The sequence below is a fragment of the Sus scrofa genome, chromosome 6 (genome assembly GCF_054392235.1).
Source record: "Sus scrofa isolate SSC_HxYL_T2T_F1_AM1 chromosome 6, Sscrofa_HxYL_maternal_Yorkshire_Landrace_v2.0, whole genome shotgun sequence".
Lineage (NCBI taxonomy): Eukaryota > Metazoa > Chordata > Mammalia > Artiodactyla > Suidae > Sus > Sus scrofa.
Window position 1 is genome coordinate 171,152,810 of NC_139388.1, and position 12,199 is coordinate 171,165,008.

General features: G+C 54.4%; 1 protein-coding gene across 2 annotated transcripts in view; it reads right to left on the minus strand.

Moving 5' to 3' along the window:
* RNF220 (ring finger protein 220) overlaps window positions 1-12,199 on the minus strand; it is a 244,529-nt gene that overhangs the window by 103,373 nt on the left and 128,957 nt on the right. The gene's annotated exons all lie outside the window — the stretch shown is intronic.

Here is a 12,199-nt window from a genome sequence, read left to right on the forward strand (position 1 = left end):
AAATTTGGTCCAGGTGCACTTCTGTGATAACGCACGAGGACACATGTCCACGTTAGCCGTCTCAAAGGACTGTGGGCCATGCCGCTCCCTGTCCTGGGGTCTCTCCGCCTGCCTAGATCCCCAGGGCCAGGGTGCCAGTGACCCTGGGGAAAGAGTCCCTTCAACCTGTGACACTCACAAACACCTCGATTCTTTCCTCCCTTCTTTCTGCCCTGACTCCTCTTCCTCTCCAAAACAAACATCGATGGAACGTCTATTAAGTGTCATCTGTCTTGGGTGGCACAATACAGGGATTAGCCCAGGCGGGAAAGGACTGCAGGGGGAGACTGGTGGGGCGACAGCAGCAATGCAGCAGTTTGAACTAGAAGTAGCAGGTGGGGTGGAGGAGAGGCGGGTGCACGGGAGACGCCAGGGCTTGGAGATTGACTGGAAGAGGGCTGCGGGGAAAGAAGGGACCGAGGCTGCCTTAGAAGTTTCGGGGGTGGAGTGCCAGGGAGGGGTCGGGAGTCATTCCCGGGGCCTCTCCTGCCTGCTCACAGCCAGAGCCGGGTGCGTCAAGGACTCAGAAGCAAGCACTCCATCTCGGGGTAACATGATCCTGTAACGCAGGGCTCCTCTGATGTGGGCTGCTTGCCTTTTACAGCATTAGGGGAGAGCAACATTTCATGGAAAATTCAATAAATCCCCCTGTACAGCCAGACGTCTGTAAACAATGGCTTCCAAATTCAATCAGGCTGGGGACCCGCAGCAGCATTTATGAGCTCTAACGTGGAATATTATATAGGGGAGTGAGTGGCAGGGGGCTGGGGGAAGGGACTTCCTGGAAGAAGAAAGCTCGTGTGTGGCTCCTGCTTTCGGATGCTCAGAGCGGCGTGATTCTCCAGGTAGACGTCCAGGCGCGGGAACTCCCGGGCTGGGCCCGGGGCCGCTGAGCCCAGGCTCTGCACTTGGAGAGGGCAAGGGTCTCAGCCTTTGCAAGTGTCTAAGATGAGGCCACAGGGTCACAACCACCAAGGCTGAGAGGGAGCTCCCCGTTCCTCCCGCAACCTGCGGGCACCGCCCATCGGAGATGTGCATGCGCAGTCACGAGGTGCTTATTGCTTTGTCCTTTGCGAAGGCCCCACTGCTGCAAGCCTCCTTTCTCCTTCTTCTTTTTTTAATTTATTTTTTATTTTTATTTTTTTGCCTTTTCTGGGGCCACTCCCGCAGCATATAGAGGTTCCCAGGCCAGGAGTCGAATCGGAGCTACAGCTGCCTGCCTACACCAGAGCCACAGCAACGCGGGATCCGAGCCACGTCGCGACCTACACCACAGCTCACGGCAACACCGGATCCTTAACCCAGGGAGCGAGGCCAGGGATTGACCCTGCAACCTCATGGTTCCTAATCGGATTCGCTAACCGCTGAGCCACGACGGGAACTCCAAGCCTCCTTCCTATGAACCTGCCGCCTGGCCTGGCCATGATCTTCAGAGAAGGAGCCCCTCTGTCCCTCAGACTGCCCTTCATTTAGTGCAGGAGGAGGCAGGGCAAGGACAGAACTAGGGCCTGGAGACGTTTTCCGATGAGAGGCTCAGCCCTCCCCGACTGTCTAGGCCGCCCCAGGTGTCTCCTCTCCTTTGCCCTCCTGACACCTCAATACCGGCCAGCTCTCCCAGCCTCCGGCTCCTCTACAGCTGCTGCCTTCCAACCATCTGGCGGGCCTTCTCCAGCAAACCCATGTGGGGCGTTATGGGGCCGAGGAAACAGCAAAGCTTCTGGGTTCAAATCCAGTTCTTGTCCGTCTCCAGCTGTGGATCTTGGATAAGCCACTGCCTCCGCTGACTCTCAGGGCCCTGATGTGTCCGGGGAATAATACTACCTGCCTTGCAGAGTCCCTGGGAGGATGGGATTGGACAGTGAATGGCAAGGGCCTGGTGTCCTGGGGTGAAATCAGCCTGCACGAAACGCTAGCTTCCTTCTCCAGGTTTCTCCCTCTCCGCTCAGACCTCCCGCTGATAAAGCTTCCGTGATTCACCAGACACTGCCCTCCCTCCAGCCAAAGGTACTGGGTGACCCATCAGCTCTTGGCTTGTGTCCCGTACACCTCCCAGCCCCGCTTTGTGCTCCCTGCAGGCCTGACTGGAATCCAATCAGGATCAGAATCCAAGATCACGATCAGCCCTGGCTACACTGAGGGCACAGGCGAGCGGTGGAGGTGCCTCTGGGGTGTCTTTCTTAGCGACCTGGAATGGAAGCTTCAGGAGGGCAGAGGGTTTTCATCCGCTTTGTTTATGGCTCTGTTCCCAGTGTCTAGAGCCGTGCTTGACCCTTGGTACCTGTTCAATAAGCACTTCTGGAATGAATTAATTACTCCAGCTTCTCTTGCCACTTTCCTGTGGTTTTTCTCGGGTCCCAGAGGGAGAACAGAGAGTCTGCCTTCCAGAAACACAAACCACAAACCCGCCTGAAGTCAGGAATACTTTCTTCCCTCTAAATGTCCTTGGAACGCTGACCAGGCTTCCCCCACTGGAGGAGGCAGCAGACTCACTGCCAGCAAGGATTCTCCTTGCCACCCACAGCTAGAAACGTGCGTCTGGGGAGCATGAGGGGAGGAGGGTGGTTCCGGCAGGCAAGGGTTTATGGAGGCTTTGGGTTGGTCTGCATCCAGTCTTTGAAGATAGTAGAAACCCAACTTTTGTGAATGTGAACTGGATACATAGACCCCCTCCCTTTTCAGAGGACCAGTCCAGGAAGCCCCCTGCCCCCAGTCAATGTGAAACACAGGGCAAAAGGGAAAAAAAGGTTGGCTAACACCAGAGCAACCCTACGTAGCATTTTAAAGGATGCATCTATCCTGTGCCAGGCTCTGTGCTTAGCCTAGCACTTCATGCGTCAACTCATTTAAACCTCAGATCAGCCTATGTGGAAAGTACTAGCATTAGCCCCATTCCCCCCCCCCCCCTTTTTGGCCACCCCACGGCATATGGAGTTCCCAGCCAGGCATCAGATCTGAGCTGCAGTTTTGAACTATGTCCCAGCTGGGGCAATGCCAGCAACACCGGATCCTTTAACCCACTATGCCCGGCCAATGATTGAACCTGCATCCTGGCTGAGCCCTCTGCACCACGGTACTCCATATCCCCGTGGTGTGTACAAGGAAATTGAAGCTTAGAGAAGTTAAATAACATGCCAAGATGAAAGATCCCAAGAAGGAGACGAACAGGACGGACCCTAGGTCTGAGCTACGAACCAGGACTTTCTGCGGCTTCAGAGAAGGATGATGGAGAGCAGACCTGGGCTTGAATGGTCCTGGGGCCCTGGCAGAGACCAGGCATTCGCCATCTGCTGCAGCTCCATCCTCCACCGCACCCTCGCCAAGTTACAGTGGGCGACTGAGATGTGTGCCAGCGGTTATCCCTCTGGGCTGGCCCTCCTGCTGCTGGGCTCTCCCTGGGGGAGAGCAAGAAGGTGGGATGGGGCCCGCGGAGAGCTGCTCCCTGACCCCCACTCTGGATCCGAGTGAGTGGGATGCTCTGTGGCCCAGCTGGGACCCGTTCCCGCCACCTGGGCACACTTGCAAGAGCCCCCACCAGTCTGAGGCTTGAGATGTGCTGCTTGCTCCATGGCTTCCAACTGCCCAGTCATCCCACCCTCTGGAGGATCGGAGCCAGGGTGGACCTTTTGGTTTCCATTTGGCCGGGTGGGGGAGGGTGTCTAAGGAGACCAGTCCCAGGGGTGCGATCTCGCCCCACAACCAGATACCCAGCTTCGGGGGCTCTGGGATTTACTCCTGACACAAAAATCCTTCGTCCCCCTCCAATGTCCAACCTGTGATGGCAAGTCCCCCGCACGCCCCAGCCACGTACCCGCGTGCACGCACACTCAGCTTCTGCGTTGACGGCTGCGGCTAGATGGGCCTGTGCTCCGGCCAGCTTTCCAGCTCTCGCTCCCCCCTCTCTCTCAACTCCCCCCTCCCTCCCTCTCTCATTCTCCCGGCTAGCTGCTGTAAGGATCAGTCCCCAAAGAAAAATGCCCAATTTGTCATGTCATGTCCAGCTGTTAACCTCCCGTCGGTAAGCCATGGGGAAGACTTACTTTCTCCTATTTATTTATTTGCCACTTGGACAATAGCCGGCCCCAGGCCTGCTGAGTTCTCCATAATAAAGCCACCAACGATCTCCCCCATCACCCCTCCCCTCCCCCCACCCCCATGTCCACAACACTGGCCAACCTGCAGGTGTCACTGGGCATTAACCCCGGGCTTCACTCTGGCTCTGCTGAACCAGAGGGAAGGGGGAGGGGGTGGCGCGCGTAGGTGGGGGGTCTGACGGGGAGGTCTCTGCACAAAGAGGCAGGCCTGGGGATGGGCTGGCTCATAACCATCCCTCCGGAAAGCTCACTGTGCTGAGGCTGGGGGAGGGAGGGAGGGATCCGCCAAATAATGCAGCTCCTTCTTCCCAGCCTCCCAGCGGTCTCCGGGCGGAGCCTGGGCCGGCGGGTGGCAGGCACCCGGGCTCACCGCACCTAGCAACACTGCCGAGAGACGGGGCTCTGCAGGAATGAGGCCCAGTGCAGCGGCCTAGGGCGGCCCCGGAGGGGCTGGGGCAGGGCGGGAGGCTCAGCCCCTCCAGACCCGGTGCCCTCCTTTCGCCAGCACTCCCTCGCTCCTCTCTCCAGGCTCCTTTGGCCCAGCCTGATCGGCCTGATTGGCTCAGGTGGAAGGGCTAGCCATGCCCCCCAGGCTGGGCTCCCCTTTCTCCGGGGATGGGTGAGAGGTGGGGAGGGGGGATGGGCCACTACTCTTCAGACGGCGGCCCTTCCTTCTGTTCAGATGTCAGAGTGAGTTACAGATCGCACCGAAGTGCAGCCCCCCCTCCCCCCCGTGGCCTTTCATCTGGGGCCCCGCCCTCGGTCGTCAATAACGTCATCTGCTCTTCCCGGGACCCTCGCTCCCCCTGGGCACAAGCTGTGGACAGGAGAGCTCGGGTTAGGATGAGCTGGGATTGCGCTCCCAAGCTGTCCCTGCACTGGCCCCCTACTCCTTGGTGACCCCTCCTCCACTTCCAGCATCCTCCCCATCCCAGGGGACAACCTAAAGTACAGAGGGGCTCGCAGGGCATTTGCCAAAGCGGGTCGCGGGGGGTCAGTGTGCAACCCGCCATGGACGGTGGCCTCACCAAGGCCATGACCTTAAGCTAGTGGGCACCCAGATGCGGATGAAAGACTCTGGCCAGCTCCTGCTCACTGAGCTTCCTTGTGCATCTTTGTTAGCTGTCTGCTCCGCAGTAGGCGCGCACTGTTCGCTGAATCAGAATGGAAAGAACTGGGCAAAGGAAAAATGAAAGTTACTGCAAAGGTGCCTCAAGGGTCCACGGGGGTCTGCACGGGTTCCCACTCTGTTCTTGGCCCGGTGCTGCCTGCCACCCATCATTTGCACAGAGAAGAAGCTGGAGGACCAGAGTGTGGTGGTCCAAGACCACGGAGGCCAGGCAGAAACAGGGTTAGGCAGCTTAGTCAGGTCAGTTGGGTGGGTTCAGCCCACACCACCCTGTCCCGGTGGCCACAGCGAGGGAAGGGAGGGCCATGCTTCACCCGGGGACATCAAAGGCTGCAATTTTTCTCAAGAGGAACGTCTCAAGATTTCATTTTATAAAATGACCCATATCCAGGAGACACGTGGTGAGACGGCAGCCAACTGTTACAATGTTGCAGAGCAAGGCGACCAGAACGGGAAGGCATCTGAGCAGGATGGAGATGCTCAGATCACCATTCAGTGTGAGAAGCACATGGGACCCTCTGGAGCTCTTCCACGGGGCCCTGGAATGCCCTGGAAAACAGTGGCTTCCAGCAGGGGCTTGGCGGTGACCTGTCCAGCACAGAAAGGGGGACGCTTTGGTGATGGGCAGGAGTCGGAGCTATGAAATAGGTCTCCGAAAGCCTTTTTTCCTTTTTTTAATGATTTTTATTTTTTCCATGATAGTTGATTTACGGTGCTCTGTCAATTTCTACCGCACAGCAAAGTGACCCAGTCATACATATATATACATATTCTTTTTCTCTGAGAGCCTTCCAGTGATGCTCAGAAGTTAGGATTCTCCCGATTCAATCTAGGAGACAGTGTGCACAGAGGAAAAAAAATCCACACAACTGGGTGACCTGCCTGGAACCCCAGCTCAGCTGGTTACTCGCTGTGCAACTTTGGGTAAGTTCCTTGACTTCTCTGAAGTTCAAGTTCCTCTCACATAGAAGGAAGCACGTAAGGTGACCTAACTCTGGGTTGTGAGAAGGATTAAGTGAAAGAATCTAAGGGAAGACACCTAGATTTATGTCTGACACAGAGCAAACACCGCAATAAATGTCACTGTCCCCTTTCCTTGTCTGAAACTTACTTGGTTCCATCTCGGCCTCAACCAGGATACCTGATTCGTGGCACCCGGGGGCTTCCACTGAAGAAGGCTGTGTTGCTGCTCCTACGGGTGGCACCTGGCTTGTCTGCTCAAAGCGTTTGGCCTTTCTGCCTCCTCACTTTCCTGTCACCCTCAGTTCTGGCCAGAGACGCGGTGGTGCTTGGTTTATGTGGGAGGCATATACACATTTCTTATCTGGCCCGAAGAGCAGGCATTAAAATGCATTTTGGTTCGCCCAGGACAATAAAGAAAAAAAAGGAAGCTTTAAGTCACTAATAAAAATCAAATGTAGGCAGTTTGCAGGAGTGATCAGCTCAGAGCTTTGCTGTTCTCTTGTTAAGGGTCTGGAGCCATAAATAACTTCCCCATAAGAAGGCAGAGGCGAGGGGGAGTGAGTGAGAGGGAAGGCAACAACACCAAATTTTTCATTTTTCTCCATAAATCATTTCAGCGTGCGATAATATTTGTTTTTTCTAATGAGTCTCTTGCGATCCATTCCAGGAGCTAACATCAGGGCCTGTCAGGGGGTGATGTGTGGTACAGTTCAACGCTTTACAAAAACTGCCTGCTACACAGATTTTTTTCCCTCTCTTCCTTATGCTAAGTATTCATGAAGCCCATTATTCTGTGCTCATGCTTTACCCATTCTTCCTTTCTGCTCCCTCGCCTTGGGGCAGCGGCTTCCCTGCTCGGTCCTCTGTCTGCCCGACGGAAGGGTTTTGCGGCGGCCTAGGAAGGTGATGTGGGCAGTCGGACGGGAAGGTGGCTCGGGGGTCTCCTTGGGAGGCGAACAGGTGTGGACCTTGAGCTTAGGTGGGGAGGGGGAGCCGTCTTTAAAGGTCACCTGGAGCCAAGGTGGGAGGACGTCTTTTCCAGGCTGGATTTCTCAGGGCCAGCTATGATGGATCCTATCCCAGTGGCAAGATCACCTGCCAAGCAACACTTCCTCGCCCCCCGCCCCAAAAAGCTGGCAGGTTAAAGAGAAGTCAGATTCATAAGAAAGATTGATTGTGCATCCTATGCAGAAGAGTGTGGAGTTCAGCCTCTCGCAGAGGACGTCAATAAAGGATTTTACAGAGAATCAGGTTTGCATCTTAGACTCCTCTGCCTGAGGGTGTGGACCGGGGAGGGGTGCACGTTAAGAGGAAGCAAGGAGCGAGACAGGGATCAGAAAATCGGGGAAGGAGTTCCTATGGTGGCGCAGTGGTAACAAACCTGATGAGTATCCATGAGGACGTAGGTTTGATCCCTGGCCTTGCTCAGTGGGTTAACGACCAGCCCACTGTGAGCTGTGGTGTAGGTCGCAGACTTGGCTCGGATCTGGCGTTGCCGTGGCTGGTGCTGTAGGCTGGCAGCTGCAGTTCTGATTCATCCCATAGCCTGGGAACTTACATATGCCACAGGCAAGGCCCTAAAAAGGCAAAAAAAAAGAAAAGAAAAGAAAAAGAAAATCTGGGAAGAGTGTTGCATGATACAGATGGAAAAACGATAAAATAGTGGATTCAGAAATGAGAGATTAGGAGAGCTGAGGAAAACCCTCGCTTATTCTTTTTTCTTTTTTTCTTTTTTCGTCTTTTCTAGGGCCACTCGCGCGGCATACGGAGGTTCCTAGGCTAGGGGTTGAATCGGAGCTGCAGCTGCCAGCCTACACCACAGCCACAGCAATGCCAGATCCTTAACCCACTGAGCGAGGCCAGGGATCGAACCTGCAACCTCATGGTTCCTAGTTGGATTCGTTAATCACCGTGCCACCACGGGAGCTCCCGAAGCCCTCACTCATTCTTTAAGACTGATTTTAGTGTTACCTTTTCTGTGAAATCATTCCTACCCTCTCCGGGTTGGCTCACTCATTCCTCTCGGCTCCTATAATGCCTCTTTCACCTCTCCCCTCTCTCCAAGCACTCATCACATTGCCTGAGCGCCTGGAAGCTAAGGGGCTATGCTATATGGATCCTTGCATCTCACCATCTAAAACTGTGCATGGCACCTAGAATTGCTCAGTGGCACTTATTTTGAAAAGGCATACAAACACACGCGCCCATAAAAAGAAGGAACAGAACTGCAGGGAGAAAGCTGAAGGATTTAGGGGCAGGTGGGAGAAGAGGAGCCACCCAAGGAGACTGAGAAGGCGACGCTCAACGTTGGAGAAGATGGAGCAGGCCACATCACAGGCTCACGGCGAGTCGAGGGAAGAGAGCTTTGAAGAGGGCAGCCACGAGTTTTGGTGCCCAATGTGAAACGTGAAATTAGGTGAGACGACGACCGAATAGTGTCCACAGGATTTGGCCATTCAGAGGTTGTTACTGAAATCGCCAGAGCCGTTTAATGCATTGGAATGGTGAGCGCAGAGGCCAGACCAGCCGAGTCACTTCCGCTCAGGAAATGAGACCGTGTAGACCAGTCTTTCAAGAAATACAACTAAGAGGAGAATGAGAAAACGAGGGGTAGCTTCAGGAGACCAACAGGCTCAAGGGGAGAGGTTTTCAGGAAGGAGGAGGGTTAAAACACACTTACAGAGTCAATCAGGCAGAAAAGAGAGGATGATAGGCAAGATACACAAGGGAGAGGTGGGTCGGGCCAGAGCCGGCTGGAGAACGGTTCCCGGAGACGCCGGGTCAGTGTTTGCAAGACAGGTCTTCGGTGACACAGGACGGGATGTTGTCCTCTGCCCTGATCAATACCTTAAAACCATCAACAATGCAACTAACAAATATCCAGGGAGACGAGCTCAGGACAAGCCAACACGACAGAATACAGAATCAGGGTTCAAAAATCATTTCCACAAGTTGGAATGCAAGTGAAATTTAACAGGAAAAGGGAACCGTTCCACATGTAGGCTAAAAAAAAAAATACTGAAAAAATTAAACAAGTCTGATGGTGTAGGTCGGAGGAGTTGTGCCTTGAGGAGCATTCACGGGGAGAAGGTCTGGGAGTCTGGGGTGAACGGACATCTGCCAAAAGACTGCCCGAGGCTTGGGCCACATTAGCAGAGGTATAGTGAACAGAACGAAGGAGGGCTGTCACCCCACAAGCACAGCGCGAACGTCTTGCGCTGATCTGGGCTTCGTATGATTTGAGGGACACTGATGACCAGGGCAGGTGTGGTCGGAATGGAAAGATGTCTTTAAGTCATGACGTGAGGTCATTGGCTGGGGAGGCTGAGGAAAGAAGCACTGAGAGATGCGATAGGAATTCTTAAATACTTGCCAGTAGATCATGGAGCATACACACAAAGATTTCTTCTGCCAAGAGTCAAAGGGCAGAACTTGAACCCCAGAGTGAGACTTGAATAAAGGCGCATTTGTCTCAATAGGAGATTAAAGTCCATGGGTCTTTACCTGGGTTTTAGGATTCCTAAAACCGAATGTTGTGTCCGTGTGACTGCATGTGGGGATCCATGACTTTTCACAAATTCTTTTTTTTGGGGGGGGCATCACCTGCAGCCTACAGAATCCCAGGCTAGGGGTCCAATTGAAGCTGCAGCTGCTGGCCTACACCACAGCCACAGCAAGGCAAGATCTAATCTGCGGCTTCAGTCTACACCACAGCTCACGGCAACGCTGCATCCTTAACCCACTGAGTGAGGCCAGGGATCGAACCTGCACCCTCATGGATACGAGTCAGATTCGTTTCCTCTGTGCCACTGCGGGAACTCCCCACAAATTCTTGAGGGGTCTATCATGTAAGACACACACACACTCACACAAACACACATACAAGCACAGAAAAAAGGAGAATTTTCTTTCAATTTTGGCCACTGGAATGGAACCACACTTCCAGAAGGAGCAGGCTTCCCACTACTGGAGACCTTCAACTAGAGGCAGAAAGACCTAGTTAAAGCTTGATGGAGTTTAGAGATCCGATTCAGGAAGAGATTGGTTGTAGGCCACGCAAAGGAAGGGGTGTGTGTGTGTGTGTGCGTGTGTGTGTGCGCGCAGAGGGAGGGAGAAAGAGAGAGAGAGATAAAGGAGCCGGTAAGACAGAGGTAGTGAGATAAACACTGTCATGGGCCGTTTCCATCATGTACTCACAAGAGCATAATAAAGCCCTTGTAATATACTAGAACTTGTGTGGTCCCGGGGCCTAATTTGCATACTAATTACTGAGTGCAAATGGGACCGAGGGTAGGGAGGAGGGTGGGGGAGGCATGCAGGGAGCGAGGGGCCTGGACTGTTTGCTCTGCCATTTCATATCATGCTAACAAGCTAATCCGGCGTGCAGTTAGCTCCTGATATATAACTGCTCATTAGTATTATAATAAAGTACATGAAACAACCATAAAACGTTATATACTGCACAAGTGTTGTTTTCTTGCCAATTATCTGCAGGCGGATTTATCACCACAGTTGTTTCGAATTCCCCTTGGTGAGGTTTGGGCGGAATAAAGAAAGGTGTTGGTGGCGGCAGCAGCAGAGGGGGGCCTTTTCGAGGGGCAGACCATGTGTTTTCTTAAGTAGCACTTACTGATGCGCCATTTCATGAGAGGGAAGCAGCGAGCTCCCGTCCTTCCCATCTCAGCAGCTCAGGAGGAAAGCGAGCAGGAGGGAGCTGGCGAACGCCGCAGGCCTTCAGCCCGGGGGCCCAGAGGCGCAGAGCCCACAGCCCTTGGGACAGCCCAGAACCTCCAAGCCCCGAGGCCTCCATCAGTCCATGTCTGTTTTATGGGATCTCGTAAATCTGCACCACTTGCTCTCCAACCTTCCAAAGTGACTCGGTTCAAAGCAACACTTGGCCCCACTGCCTGATCCCCAAAGTGCTAACTCAGTGAGTTCGAGGGGAGGCAGCCTCATTCTGGAAGATATTCTGGAGATCAGTGGTCCTGGCAGAGTTCCCTTCTGCTTCTGTGCCCTCCAGGTACGCTCGCCACCCAGCCCCCACTCAGCGCCCCGGGAGAAGCGGAGTATGTGAGGGAAGCCCCAGCTTTCCCAGCCAGTCTACTGGGTCCTGGCCACAGCTCTTCAGGTCACTACCCCATCAGGACTGGCGAGCGCAGGGAAGGCCATCATCCTGCTGGGAAGGCCCCCTTCTCAGTGGTTCTGCGTTAGATTTTAGGAGCCCCGTCATTTAGTGAGGAAGCAGGCCAAGCTTCAAGGCCCTGTCACCCTTCTTCACCTTTCTCGCTCCTTCTCGCTCCTTCTCGCAAGGTCTCCTTTGAACCGGCTACATCCGCAGCCCACGGCCAGCCAGCTCCAGACGGCCTCACGGTCAGGAATAAGCCACAGGGTCAAAGTCGATTCTTAACAAGGAAACTCTCTCTCTGACCAGCAGTCAGTCCTTCACGAGGCCCGCTACGTCCTCCCAGACCTGAGAAGGGTCGTCACTTGACGAGTTTCCTACTAGCCGGGGTAGGAGGACGGCGAGTGGGTTCTGCCTTCCTTTGTGCTGTCTCGGTGCCAGAGACCCAAGCAGGTATCAGGACGGGATGTTAATGTCAGAGGCTGGGGGTGTTCCCCACACAGCTGGACTCCCTTTAGTGGCCCACGGCGGATCCGCTCCTTCGCAAATTAAATCCCACCTTTGATCACATCTGCCCTGTACCCTGGGCGCCTTCCAAGAATCTCAATGGTGGGAGTTCCCGTCGTGGCGCAGCGGAAAGGAACCTGACTAGGAACCATGAGGTTGCTGCTTTGATCCCTGGCCTCGCTCCGTGGGTCAAGGATCTGGCGTTGCTGTGACTGTGGTGTAGCCCGGTGGCTGTAGCTCCGATTGGACCCCTGGCCTGGGAACCTCCGCATGCCCTGAGTGCGGCCCTAAAAAAAAAAGAATCCCAATGGCAGACGAGGCAAAGTGATAGCAGGTGGAGTTGCACAA